Genomic DNA, 13,667 nt, shown 5'->3' on the forward strand with positions numbered 1-13,667 from the left:
TCTGGGAAGAGCTGTGAGTTTCAGCTCTACTCGGCTTTTGGGAAAACAGGATCGCGCGTCAGAGCGGGGTTTGGGTGTCTGCAGGGAGTTGTTGTGCCCTGGGGGATCCGTGCTGGATCCTCGGTGCCGGTGCCCTGGGATGGTGTTGGCTGCTCCCCAGTCCCGCCATGGTGCCAGCGCTTTGGAACGTCAGTGTCTTGGCTTTTGGAATTCGTCCTCCAAAGACTCTCAGCCAGAAAGCTGTACCTGGGAGCAACAGGAATGCTTCTCCCAAGAAACAGGAGGGCTTCCTGGGACAGAACCAGCCACCCTTGTGTTACTGCTGCAGGTCTGAAGATGTGTGGTCACCCGGGCTGGGGCCACCTCTGGAGTGGCTTCTCCTCCCTAATCCTGGTGTGGTTCCTGGACCCACAGAGGAGATGCTGCTGTTGTGCTCCTTGTTCTAACTTTACTTACCAGATACAACCCTGTTCCCTTGGATGTTAAAAATTAGTGTCCCAAGTAATTTTTGGAGCAAAAGTCTGATGAAGAGCAGCTGGAGGGGCTCAGCCTGGAGAAAAGAAGGTTCAGGGGGATCCTTCTCACTCTGTCCAACTCCCTGACTGGAGGGTGGGGCTGGGGGAGTTTGGTCTCTGCTCCCAGGGAACAAGTGGAAATGGCCTCAGGTTGCACTGAGGGATGTTTAGGTCGGATATTAGGAAAACATTTCTTCACAGAAAGGGTCAGGGGACCATAAACACCCAAACAGCTCCTGGTGTGGGTAAACTCTGGATTTACCTATCACTGCCATGAAATTTGTCCTCTTTTCCCCTCTCTGACCCATTCCACACAACACCTCACATTTAGTTCCTTGCTGAGAAGTGAGTGACTTTGTCATGGATCACTGGAATTACAGTAAGTCTTTAGGGATAAATTAAAATTAATGCAGCTCCTAACCCAGGTGTTAGATTTGTCCTTTTCCCTTTTGTAACACTGGTGTAATGAGGAGTTCCCCACACTGTGGACAATTATCCATACTGGAAAGCTTCAGCATGACTCCCAAACAAAAAAAAAAAAAAAGCCTTTAATAACGAAAAGCTTAATGCCCTAAGTTGTACACACAGGGTTTTGCTGCAAGAAGGGACTTGTGGATATTGTCTCTGAGTCTATAGAAAAACATAATTTTCTTAAAGCTCCTTTGTTCCTTTAGGTAGCCCGAGCCATTCTGGGTGTGTGTCTCTAATCTTGAAATCTATGAGCTTTAAGGAAAAAATTAAGTTAATTAAAACAGTTTTTACATGTATGGTCAGGTGGTGCTTCTGAGTGTGGGACCAGACTGCCTGGATCCACGATCACTGAAACAGGAATCTCTTACCATTATCCCCTCCCAAAATCTGCCTAATTTGGACCAGTTTCCAACTGGTTTGCAACTCTGGTGTTTAGGGAATTAATATCCTATTTCTCAACATGTGTACTCAATAGATGCCGAATCCCAGGGGGGAAATTGGGAGCCATAGGAAGGAGAGGTGGGTGGGAAAGCACATTAAGCAGCCACCACTCCCACGAATATATTTCCTCCTAGCGAGTCGTTGATGAGATGCTCAGGAAGCTTGAGTGCTGCCACTTCTTTTTATCTCCTTCCTGTGTCCTGGCAGAGTTCATCTGACAGTAATTGGTGACAGGTTTGTGTTTTCCTCCAGTTCCCTGGAGCAGAAACTCTCCCTTCCCTTGGCTGCTGGTGGTGAAGTCCAAGTGGTTCCAAGGGCCTTGGTGGTCGGACCCCTGTGTGGAGCTTGTTGCCCCGCCCATGTACATTCCTCAGCCAGGAGCAACATCTTGTACCACTTCCAAAGTTCATTTGGGCTTCTTTCACCTGAATTTGGTGCTGGGGAGGTCCTTGGGGTTCCAAAACCTGAGGGTTTCTTGGTTTTCCTGTCCCAGGTGGCTGCAGGGCCAGAGCTCAGGTTTGGTGAGCTGATGTTGCTGCCTGTGGCAGCCACCACAGACTGGATGTCAGAGCCACAGGAAACACTAGAAAACTGCCAAATGGGGCTTTTTTAGCATTGCTTTAATTTGCTTCCTTAAAAATGTCAGTCTGGAATCCTGTCATTATATGAACACCTCATCGAGGTGCTGCAGCAAGTTCCTAGCCCTGAAGAACGAAAACCTGGAAAACAAATGGTCTCTAATAGGGAAAATGTCTTCATTAATGTCATTCTATTAAAATGATTTAATTAGTTTTGGGGTATTTTCCATGTTGGAGGAAAATTGTTTTCCTTCGTGCATGGTGCAGATGCCGGTAACGCGTCAATCCTTGAGCATCGCCCGGAGCTTGGGCACCCCCAGCACAGGAAAGAAGGAAATTGTTTGTGTTTGACTGCTAAAATACGGTAATCTGGGAGGCCATATGGTGGAGGAAGCAGCTCTAAGTGTCGATTAATTACTGAGGGTTTGTTTTTAATTTCCCAGTCTCATTCTTTCCCTGTGCAGCCCAGAAAGCCCCCTGTGCTGGGCTGATCCTCCATGGGCAGCAGGAAAGGGATTGGGATTCTGCCCCTCTGCCCTGCTCAGGTGAGACCCCACCTGCAGAGCTGCCCCAGCCCTGGGGCCCAGCACAGGAAGGAGCTGGAGCTTCTGGAGAGAGTCCAGAGGAGGCACCAGGATGATCAGAGGGATGGAGCAGCTCTGCTGGGGGAGCTGGGATTGTTCACCTGGAGGAGAAAAGGTGACTGTGGTCTTTCAGTGTATGAAAGCCAGAGAAGGACTTTGGACAAGGGATAGAGTGACAGGGCAATGGAAAATGGGTTCAAACTTAAAGAGAGTGGGTTTAGATCAAATGTCAGAAAGCAATTCTTCCCTGTGAGGGAGGTGGGGCCTTGGCACAGTTGCCCAGAGGAGCTGTGGCAGCCCCGTCCCTGGAATATCCAGGCCAGGCTGGACAGAGCTTGGAGCACCCTGGGACAGTGGAAAGTGTCCCTGCCTATGGCAGGGGTGGGACTGGATGAGCTTTAAGGTCCCTTCCCACCCAAACCATTCCATGACTGCATGAAGTCAAGTCACTCACTTTGCTCAGCTGCTGTGTCTCTTGTTGCAGGCCTCCACAACCTTCCCAGGAGCTGCAAAGGGAAACTCAGAAATCACAGGAGAAGCTTCCCCAAGTCTCTTTGCTTGGAGCAGATGGTACTTGTAAGGATAAGGGAAATGTGTCCTGGGAGGGGCTGGCTTGTCCTGAGGCTCTCCCTTCAAGTGAGTTCTGCTGCCAGGACATATTTGGGGCTACTATGAGTTCCTTCTTTAGGAATTCCATCCCTAGGATGCTTCAGGCTTGTTCTGCCTCAACCAGCAGTGAGGTGAGCACATGCCATGGAAAAGGGATGCTTTTGGAGAGTAAAACCCACATGCCCTGGGACTGCTGGCAGGGGCTGCTTCAGGTGGTCCTTAAAGGTAAATGAGGGTGAAAAGGTTAGCAGAGAACCCCTTTCTCCTGGCACAGGAGGACCTGGAAGGTGCAGCCCCCATGGGTGAATCCTGGTGGGATGTGGTGCAAAGTGGCCTCTCTTCTCCCTGCCCTGTGAATCCTCTGCAAAACGTGGCTGTGGCCATCCCACCCACCCCAGGATTTCCTTCCTAGGGATCTCTAGGGTAAATTCCTCTGTAACTGAGTCATGCAAAGCTGTCAAATGAGCTGTAAACCCAATCTGTGTGTGTGGGCCCCCCTGCTCCAAAGAGATCCAGAATTCCCCAGGCCCTTTGGCCGCACTTTGGGGAGGGAATGCTCAAGTCCTTACGTAGTTTTGCACTGCTGGGCTGCATCCTGGTTCCACTGCAGAGGCTTTGATGCCACCAAAGGCTCATGAACTTGCTTGACGTGTTCAAAATGTGCTTCCCCATTGCAGCTTTGTGCCAAGCTGTCCCTGTGGGTGGCACGTTCCAGCCTGGCATGCTGCAGCCCTGAGAGCCTCATTCCTTGGCTTGTCCAAACAAAGGCAGGTGGCTGATGTGCTCGGAGAGGGAAGCAGGAGCTCGGCCTGAAGGAAACAAATGGGAGGGAGCTGTACCCTTTGTGGGGAGGCCTCCAGAAACAACAAAGTTGTTGGGCAGGGCAGGGGCCTGGGCAGGGCCTGGAGACAGGTGGGAGCAGCCGGCGCAGCTCCAACGACCGTGGGGCAGCTCCTCCACATGCCCTGGGCAAACACAGCAGCACCTGCATGGCAGCACCTGAGCCAACACTGGCAGGAGGCAGCAAGGGGTCAGGAGGGCTGGCAGGCTTCTAAGGCACCTTTTCTAAGCTCTCAGGAATGTCAGAACCCGGAGCAAAACATGTCTGCATTACCCTCTGACCCCAGCAAGGTGTGGAATCCCCAGGAATGAGCTGGCTTTGCTTCCTGAATGCCCCCCAGGATTCCAGCACAGCGCTGGGTCACCTGTCCCTGCTGCTGTGTCCAGGGCTGTTCCAAAAGAAGATAGTAGACTAGATACTATGAAAAATTTCTTCCTGCCCAGGGAAATGGTGGAGTCACCATCCCTGGAAGTGTTCCCAAAACGTGTGGATGTGGCACTTGAGGCCATGGGTTAGTGGTGAACTCTCTGGTGCTGGTTGATGGTTGGACTTGATGATCTCAAAGGACTTTCCCAGCCCTGAGGATTCCATGACTGTTGGGAGCATGGCAGTGAGGATGCTCCCCCATCACGCAGAGGCCATCAGCTTGCCTCTGGCAGAAGGATCCTCCAGCCCAGCAGCACAAAGGACAGTCACACCTGGGCTGGGAAGAGCAGGTAGGTGTCACCTGCACAGCCGGGCCATCCCTGGGGACCTCCCTGGTGCCGCAGAACCTTGCGAGGCCGTGGCCTGCTGGCATCCCTGGCTCCAGGCCGGGTGGCTCGGCGGGGTGGTTCCGTGTGCTCTGGGATAAGGCCGAGCTGTGGAGCATCCTCCCTGTGCAGTGGCTCCGTGGTTTGTGTGCTGCGGGAGATAAAGGCTGGCGAGGGCTCAGCCGCATGTGGAGCTGCGGCTCTTGCGCAACCCTGTGAGAACGACAACAAACCCTAGTCCTTCCTCTTCCCTTCACCCTGGCATTTAGTGGAAATGCTGATGGGCCTGGTTGGTATTTTTATGTTTGCTTGTTGTTTTCTTTCTGGCCGAAGTCCATGTTGCCAGAGATTTTTGGTTAAGCTTTTTCCTGGAAAGCTCTGCCATGGAAGAGGAGTGCCCAGAGAAGACTTGGGGCTCTGTGCAGGTGCTTCAGGGGAGGTACTGACCAGGGCTGAAACAGGGCCATCTCCTGGGGCCAGCAGGAAAACTTCAGCCTGGAAGATGGAGGAAAACTTGGATGAGACCAAAACATTTGAATATTTTGAAGATCACAAACCCAGTGGGGAACACATGAGGGAATCGTGGAATGGTTTGGGTTGTAAGGGACCTTTAGTGGTCATCCAGACCAATCCTCCTGATGTGAGTGGGGAGTTGGACCTGGGAGAAATTCAGATACCACTGAGGATATGCAGGGAGATCTGAGGAGCAGCAAATGTCAGAGCTGAGTGACACAGTGCCAGGGTGGGGTGGCTGCCTGTCACCTGTCCCCACCACACCCTGGGATGGAGCCAGGTGTTTACAGAGCTGCTGTGTCAGGATGGGTCAGCATGTCCTGCCCTGGACTGTGTCCTTACAGTGAGGGATCTCCATCCAGGGAGCCATGGGGGCAGGAAAAGGGCCTCAGCAGCAGAGGAGGTGCTGGAAAAGGACCTCCTGGGCTGTGAGGATCTTGCAGTGACCCAGAGCCCAGGCAGAAGGGCAGAGCTGGGTGTCACATGTGGCTCTGTGGGCACAGTGGGTGTGCCTTGGTAGGGTGGGGTGTTCAGTGCAGCTTTCTGTGAAAAATCTCACCCTGGCCTTTTTGTAGAATCACAGAATGATTTGCTTTGAAAGGGACCTTAAAGCCCATCTCATTCCACCTGCCACAGGCATAGACACCTTCCACTAGCCCAGGTTGCTCCAAGCCCTGTTCAGCCTGGCCTTGGACACTTCCAGGGATCCAGGGGCAGCCACAGCTTCTCCGGGTACCCTGTGCCTTACTCACAGGGAGCATTTTTTTTCCCACTATGAAATCTAAATCTCTTCTCTTTTAGTTTAAAACCCTTTTCCCTTATCCTATAGCTATTTTCTTGCGTAAAAATTCATTCTCTCTGTTTTATAAGCCCCTGTAAGAGCCAAAAGGCTGCAATAAGGTCTCCCCAAACTTTTTCTTCTCCAGGTGAACACCCCTGGCTCTCTCAACCTGCTGGTGGTAGCTGCTGCTCCTTCCAGAGCTCCATTCCTTGCTCTTGTCCCCTCCAGACATTGGTGTCCAGCAGTGCTGGTGATGTTCCTACAGAGAGGAGGAGGCCTGGCTCACATTGAGTCATGACACTGTTCATCCCTCTTGCCATCCCAGCTCCTGGGGGGAACCTTCTTTGTGGGAGTGTTGTGAAATGTTTAAAGTGACTTATCAGCCCTGGGCAGGTGCTTCAGGAGGGTGGGCACGATGTGGTTGTGGTTGTCTGGACTTTGTGTTGGATGTTGCCCCAGGGCCGCTCTGGTCAGACCGTTCTCCTGGAGCCGTTTCCTCCAGCACAGCCCCTCCTGGCGGGAGCCGTGCTGGATGCCCTCCTTGGACCAAAATAGAACAGTGACTTCCAGGGTTTTCCTTTGAGAGTGTCCTGAGGGAGAACAAATGGGAAGGACTCAAATGGGATATCTGCTCCCCTCCCATCCGGGCACACTGGGCCAGGCCCCTGATAAGGGTGGGAGAAAGGTGAGGTTTGCCAGGAGGGTTGGTGTGAAGGGACTGAGAGGGGCCAGCACACAGGAGCCCTTGAATCCCACCACAGCAGGGACCACTCGGGAGGAGAAGTCAACAGAGCCCATGAGAAAGTGCTGTCCCTGCCAGCCTGCTGCAGCTGGAGCGGCTCTTACCCTGGGCACCTCTGTCTTCTGCTCTGATCCCTGGCTGGGCTGTAGAGCAGGGACTCCAGCAAACACAGTCAGCTTGGATTGGGCCTGACCTGGTCTTTGGAGCTGAAGAAGGGAAGCCTGGGAGAGGGAGCATCTATCTCCTGATGTCCTGGTTAGAGGCAGGACCTCATCAACAGGTATTCCCCGGGTGAGGGTGAGTTACAGGAGCCCTGGCACAAGGAGATGCCAAGGCCTGGCTCTTCTGTTGGTGCCTGGGGTCTGGCGTTCCCAGCCTGGTGTGGAGGGAGTGGGCAGGACCTGGACACTGTCCATGTCCATGGCTGTGCTGTGCCCTTGTCCCCAGGCAGTGCTGTCTGTCCCGCCTGGGTGAGCCACGTGCTTCCCTCCTGCACCTGGCGACACCCAGTTTGCCAGTGGGATCCTGCAGCTGGAGCAGGAGACACACCAAGCTGGAGATCTTCCCAGAAAGCAGGGCACGAGCCCCACAAGGTTTGTAGCTTGTGCTGGAGCTGTCACATCCTTGGGGTTCCCATCTCTGGGTGTTGTAGATCATGTTTCTCTGACCTCAGGTGCCCTCCTGGCTCTGCTTGTTTGGTGAGGAGTGAAGGTTGGGAGGGAGGCTGGTGCCCTGCTGGAGGCTCAGGTTCTGCTCTGCTCACAAGGATGTTTCTGTCTGTCCTCTGGCCCTAAGGGCCCCCAGGTCCTTGTTGAGCCCAGCCTGGGAGCTGAGTTACATTGGCAGTGCTGGGTAACCTTGGTGTTTGCAGTTCTCCTGCCTTTATTTTGGCAAAAAGACAGGTCCTGGCAGCCCTGCTGGCAGTGGGGCACCTTGTGTCTGCAGCGGGAATGGGAAGGTTGGTGTGCAAAGCCAGGACAATGGGATGGTCAAGCATGATAACTCGAAGCAGCTCCCTTCCTGTTTTCCAGGAGTCTTTCCAGCTGCTCTCTCAAGTTGGTACCAGCCTGGCCATGTCCCAGACATTCCCTGTTGCTCAGGCTCTTGCTGTGGGTCGGGACTGAGTGTCCTGAAGATGTCTGTCTTCTCCAGGAAAAACCCCAGGGCTGAACTCCCGAGCGGGGAGCGAGGCCTTGGCTGCGCCGCTCTGCAAGAGGCAGCACGTCGTGGCCTCTGTCCCTGTGCTGGGCAGAACAGGGAGGGACGAGCCCCAGGCCTGCTCTTGGCACTGCACATCTCTTGGCACGTAGGATAACCCTCCCGTGGGCTGGAGCCACGAGCAGCCCCTGCCAGGGCTCTGCCTCCTCCAGCCCTGTGCCCTGGCCACGGTGGGTCCTGCTGGGCGAGCACGGGGACCGTGAGCCCTGGGGGCATGGCCCAGCTCCCGCCAGGGATCAGGCCGGGTCAGGTGTCCAGGTGCAGCAGATGGGTTGACGAATGTGCCTGTTCCTGCTCGGCAGGGAATGTTGCTCACCTGCCCGGGGAGGCACACGCGCTCCATGGCTTGGCACCGCCTGCCAAGCCTTAATCTCCATTGTTTGACAGCTGGAGCGCTGCTGACGTCAATGCCATGGCTCAGGGGGCTTTTGGGGAAGAATGGGCAAGTCTCCGCACACGTGGGCTTAGCAGGAAAACATCACCCTGAAACCACAGCGGGAGAGCAGGCAGAAGGAGAGGGAGGAGTTGGAGAAAGGACAAGGGGTGCAGTGCCAGGGGACGCCGCTCCTCTGCTGACTCACAGCCCGCTCTGCCCGGCTGGGCACCATCACTGATGCAGGATGGTGCTGGGCACCATCACTGATGCCACCCTGTGTGTCCAGCTTGCTGGGAATTGCTGCTGGATTCCCTTCCCCACCCATGCTGAGGGTCTGTATGTGCCCTGGAAGCATCAGACCTGCCCTTCTGATCCCATGGGGCCAGCTGGGACCACTGCTGTGGGAAGCTGGATGTTGCCTATGCTGCTGGGTGACAGCTGCTCTCCTCTCATCCTTGTCTCAAGGCCTAGGGAGGAGGTGTGGATCTGTCCTTCCCTTCACTCTATGTCATTAAAGAAGCTGCTTGCCCCTGTCTGGATTGCATCAGCTTTGGACATTACTGTCCTGCCTCAAGGGAACATTTCAGAATGCTCCTTGGAAGCCATGCCCATGTCACTTTTGGCTTTGGTCAACTCAGCTCTGCTGCTCTCCTCATGAAGGAAATAGGTCCTCTGACTAGGTTATGGGAACAACACCCTGTGTCTCCTATGGGCTGATCCTGCCTCCAGGAATCCACAGGCATCCAGTGTGATCCATGTGGTACTCAGTGCTCTGGGGAATGCTGAGCATCCATTGTTTCTCCTTGCAGGGATGGTCCAGGTCCAGCTTCCTTGTGTCTGTCTTGCAAAGCCTCACTTATCTTTGGAGCCTGGATAAATCTCTGGAGAGTTTTGGCATGGAAATCATTGCAGCTTCCACTTGTGACCTTAGCAACACATCCTGATGGGAATTGTTCTCCAAGCTGGAAATCCTGTCTGCTCTGCTGCAGGACTCCTGCTCCCCAAGCAGCTCGAGGTCTTTGGCCACGGCAGTCAACCCTTCCTGCAGGGAAATCACTCTTGTCCTGTGGCACAGGGCAACAACCCCTGGCACAGGCTGCTCCTCTCCCTGGGCTGGGCTGCTTTGCTTTAACATCCTAAAAAATATTTTATATTTAAAAAAAAAAAAAAAGGCAGCAACCCAGGGAGTGAAGAGACAAAAGAAGAGGAAGTCAGGAGTTATCACAAGTAGCTCCGAAGGGATTTTTTTTTTCCTGGCTTAGAAAGCAACTTGGTGGCAACTGTGCTGAGGCTTAGCCTGAGAAGTGGAAAACCCTGAAAGCCATTCTAGGTCCTGAGCTGAAAGCCAGGAGGGTCAAAGAACCCTGTAAATAATCCACTTCTCAAATGTAAGTTGTTTTCTTTTGCCCCTCACCCCTGTCAGCACAAGACAACCTGAGTAACCCTGGAGTAACTTACTCGACATCTTGCCTTAGGTTGCCTTTGGTTATGTTTGCACCACTGGCATGGGGCTGTGCTGCTTCCTGAGCACATATTTTTGAGGCCTTGGAAACTGAAAGTTGGATGATATCCACCAGGCAAGGGTTTTAGCAAAGTGTCGCAGTTTTCAGATCTCCGGGGAAACATCGACCATGGCTTGGTCCAGAGGGGGGGAAGTAGGACAAGTTGTGCCATGGTGAGCTTTTCTGGAGAAAGCTGGATTCCTCACTGCAATTAGTCAAATGCTGTGATTCAGCCCTCTCTCAGTAAATGAGGCATCCAAAAGTATGCAGGGAGTTTCTCTTCCTTGAAGTTCTGCTCCAGAGGGTACATGTGGGCTGTACAACTCAAGTTTTCTGTCACAGAGATAAAAATTGCACTTGATTACCCAAAAAGCCTCCTTTGATCGCTTTTCTTAAACGAGTGAGTCCTCTGTGTATGACCTTATCTTCCTGTCTGCCTTGCCCCAGGGTGCAGTGGCAAACCCCACTATTTTCTTGCTGATATTCCAACAATATTTTCTGTCTAATATTCCAGCCAAGGCTTCACATGTGCACATTTCTGTAGCTGGGGGTGTAGGACAAGCTCTGCAGCCCAGCCCAGGCTTTGGAGACCCACGATCAGTTCTGCCATGCCAAAGGCAGTTTGAATATCAAAATAATGAACAAATTAGAGGAAATTACCATAAGAGTGCCAAAAGCTTCCCTAGAAACTCAGCTGGGAAGACTTAGGAGGAGTTTTGTGCACACTTTTAGCAAGATGAGGCTGAGGAGGAGACGTGGTGTTTTGGTTAGAAATATTAATAAGATGTGTTGCTTTCTTCTACAGACCTGACCTACTGCTCCAATGACCCCAGTGTTGGCAGGTGCTGTGATTTTAGCCATGACTTACAAAATTTGTTCTCGCCTGAAGCATCAGGGAAGATGAGACAGGGAACTGAGTGATTGCATGGAAAAGATGCAGCCGGGTGGCACAAGGGTGAGGGGTCAGAGTGGGGCATGGAATCCCTGATTCCATTCTTCTCTGGAATCCCTCAGCCCCCTTGTCCATTAAAAAGTGGGATCTGTGCTTCAGGTTTTCTTTTGGGCTCATCTTTGTAACCTCTCTGAATTCTGCGGGGGTCAGGTTGCTGCTGGTGCAGCTGGGTTTGCAGAGGCTGAGGGGATCCTGGGCTGTTCCCTCTCCAAAACACCCCAAGGCTGGGTTTGAGCTGAGCCCACGCCTTCCCCAGGAGGGGCTGCCAGCCTTGGTGGATCATGGCACGGGAGGGAGAGTCACAAATCGCTTCCACTGCTGAATAGCAGCATCTCATCAGGATTTGGCTTCTCCCTGAGCTACAGTGGCAGATTCCACCTCCCTGGTGGTCAAGGATCAGGGGTCCCAAACCCCTCTTTGAAACACTGACGGCCCAAAAACATCGGCACAGGCTCAGCTCAGCTTCCTAGAGCGCTCCCATTGTTTCACTGGCCCCAGGAGCCAGGGATTGTCTGCATGAGAGCTGGTTCCTTTGGGCTCTCCACAATCAAAAATCACATGTTTTCCATGGAAGAAAGGTTGTGGAAAGCTGACATCTGAGAATCCAGAGGTTTTGGTTCTGCTGCCACCCACCTTGGTCATGGGCCTCCCTCTGGGCAAAGCCTGGCCAGGCTGGGTCAGTCTCTGCCATGACCTTGCAGATTCCAATGGTTTTGCAACACACAATTCCTTTTTCTTGTTCTTTCAGCTCTGGGAAGAGCATGGCTGGTGCTGAGAACTCAGCCTAGCCTTTCCGTTCATGGCTTCCTCCATTTCGACCGGCTCCAAAGCACACGCGGGCAGTGTCCTCTCCTGTGCCTGAGCTGCCAGCACTGCCAGCACTGATCCCACCCTGCCACACTTGCCCGTGTGATGGTAAGCTTCCAGATGTGGAACACAGAATCCCAGACTGGTTTAGGTTGGACAGAACCCTAAAGCTCATCTCATGCCACCCCCTGCCATGGGCAGGGACACCTTCCACTATCTCAGGTTACTCCAAGCTCCGTCCAACCTGGCCTTGGACATTCCAGGGATGGAGCAGCCACAGCTGCTCTGGGCAGCCTGGGATATGTTTATGGAGAGATCCTCTTGAATGAATTGCAAAGGGCTCTGGGATAATTCAACTCCCAAGAAATGGAGGGAAGAGACAAAGAAGCATCCCAAGGAGGCAGAGGTCAGAAGGATTTTCCAATCCTTTGCTGCCTGGACCACAGAGTGTTGTGGGTCCTTGGTGCTGAGTGGGGGCCACAGGGAAACAGAGGCAGAGCTGTGGGTTAGTAGAGGAGAAAAGTAGCATACATAAAGAGCAGATTCTTAGAACCCAGGCTTCTTAGCCTTTCTAGTAACTCAAACTTAGCTCGGTGCTCAACCATTTCTCCAAACCAGGGGCTGACATTTCCCTGACCCTTCACTTCTGAGAAATGGCCTTTCCTGTTCACTGAGTTCATGAGACAGAATGTTCATCATCAAACAGAGTTCATCAGCGCAGATGTGTGGCTGGTTGTGTGGTTTTGGGGGTTTTTGCTAGCAGAGAATGTTTTGGGAGGAATTATCTTACTCTATAAAACCTCTTCAACCCTAAATCCAGCAGCTTTCAGAGAAAAATCAGAAGATGTGGGTGAAGTTTCCCCACTCACTCTACCCACCTCCCTGCAGATTTCCTAAATCCATGAAACTAGGTGGAGGAGGCTGTTCCTCACTCTCAAAAATGCAAGGCTCATGTTGGTTGTGCCAGACTCTTGCCCAACCTGGTTTCTGTGGGCATGAAAGACCTCAATGAGAAGCTCTCCCCACCACAACAGCTGATATAAAAACCTGCTTCTGGAAAAGGACTTTCTTCCTGCCTTTTAAAAGCCAACTGCAGGGTGTTCCTGGTGGAGCCGGAATATTTTCCAAGGGCTAAATAATTATATTTAATTAGTTTTCATTAAGGTGATGCCAATCCACCCTTCTCTTTGGAAACTCAGCTTCTGAAAGGGTTTGGAAACAATGAAGCAGGGAAAATATTGTACTCGTACCTCACTCATTTCCATCTGTCATGGAAAAGGACCACCACACTCCCAAACTACTTGGGAAAAGGGTAACCAACAGGTTGCACATTAGACGTCCATCCTTCCCTGGTCCTGGGAAGCCATGGAATGTCCTGCTGTGGGACACAGGGGTTTCCCCACTGTCTGCACAAAGCCAGCTGGGGCAGTAGATCTCTGGTCCTTGCTTGGGATACGACTGAGTCGCTGGTTTCCATTTCACAGAACCATCATTCCACCTGGAGCATTAAACCCTGGAATCACAGAATGGTTTGGGTGGTAGGGGACCTGTCCTCTCCGTTCCATTGTGGATGTGGAACATGGAATCCCAGATGTGGAACACAGAATCCCAGACTGGTTTAGGTTGGACAGAACCTTACATCTCATTTCACCCCCTGCCATGGGCAGGAACACTTTCCACTATCACAGCTTGCTCCAAACCCTGTCCAACCTGGCCTTGCACACTTCCAGGGATGAGGCAGCCACAGCTTCTTTAGAAACCCATTCCTCTTCTTGAATCTATGGTGTGTGATCAAAAATTGGTTTCCTCAAGTTCTGCCTCTTATTGGTCTCATTTCTGCTGTTTTCCATTGAGCTTGAGTGGGACACATTCCCATTTAATTGAGGAACTGAATTTGGGAGCAAAACCTGTTTGGATCTGCTTTTACCTGGGTGCACACTTGCTCTGGGCTTTTCTCTGCTGAAATCATTGATTTTCTTCCTGAA

General features: G+C 52.4%; 1 long non-coding RNA gene across 1 annotated transcript; it reads left to right on the forward strand.

The window, feature by feature from the left end:
• Positions 1-8,283: 8,283 nt before the first annotated feature.
• Positions 8,284-10,973, forward strand: LOC137479593 (uncharacterized). Its single transcript, XR_011002374.1, has 2 exons — positions 8,284-10,096; positions 10,729-10,973. It is a non-coding gene; the product is annotated as an uncharacterized lncRNA (long non-coding RNA).
• The last annotated feature ends 2,694 nt before the right edge of the window (positions 10,974-13,667 follow it).

Source organism: Anomalospiza imberbis, chromosome 10 (assembly GCF_031753505.1).
Source record: "Anomalospiza imberbis isolate Cuckoo-Finch-1a 21T00152 chromosome 10, ASM3175350v1, whole genome shotgun sequence".
Classification (NCBI taxonomy): Eukaryota; Metazoa; Chordata; class Aves; order Passeriformes; family Viduidae; genus Anomalospiza; species Anomalospiza imberbis.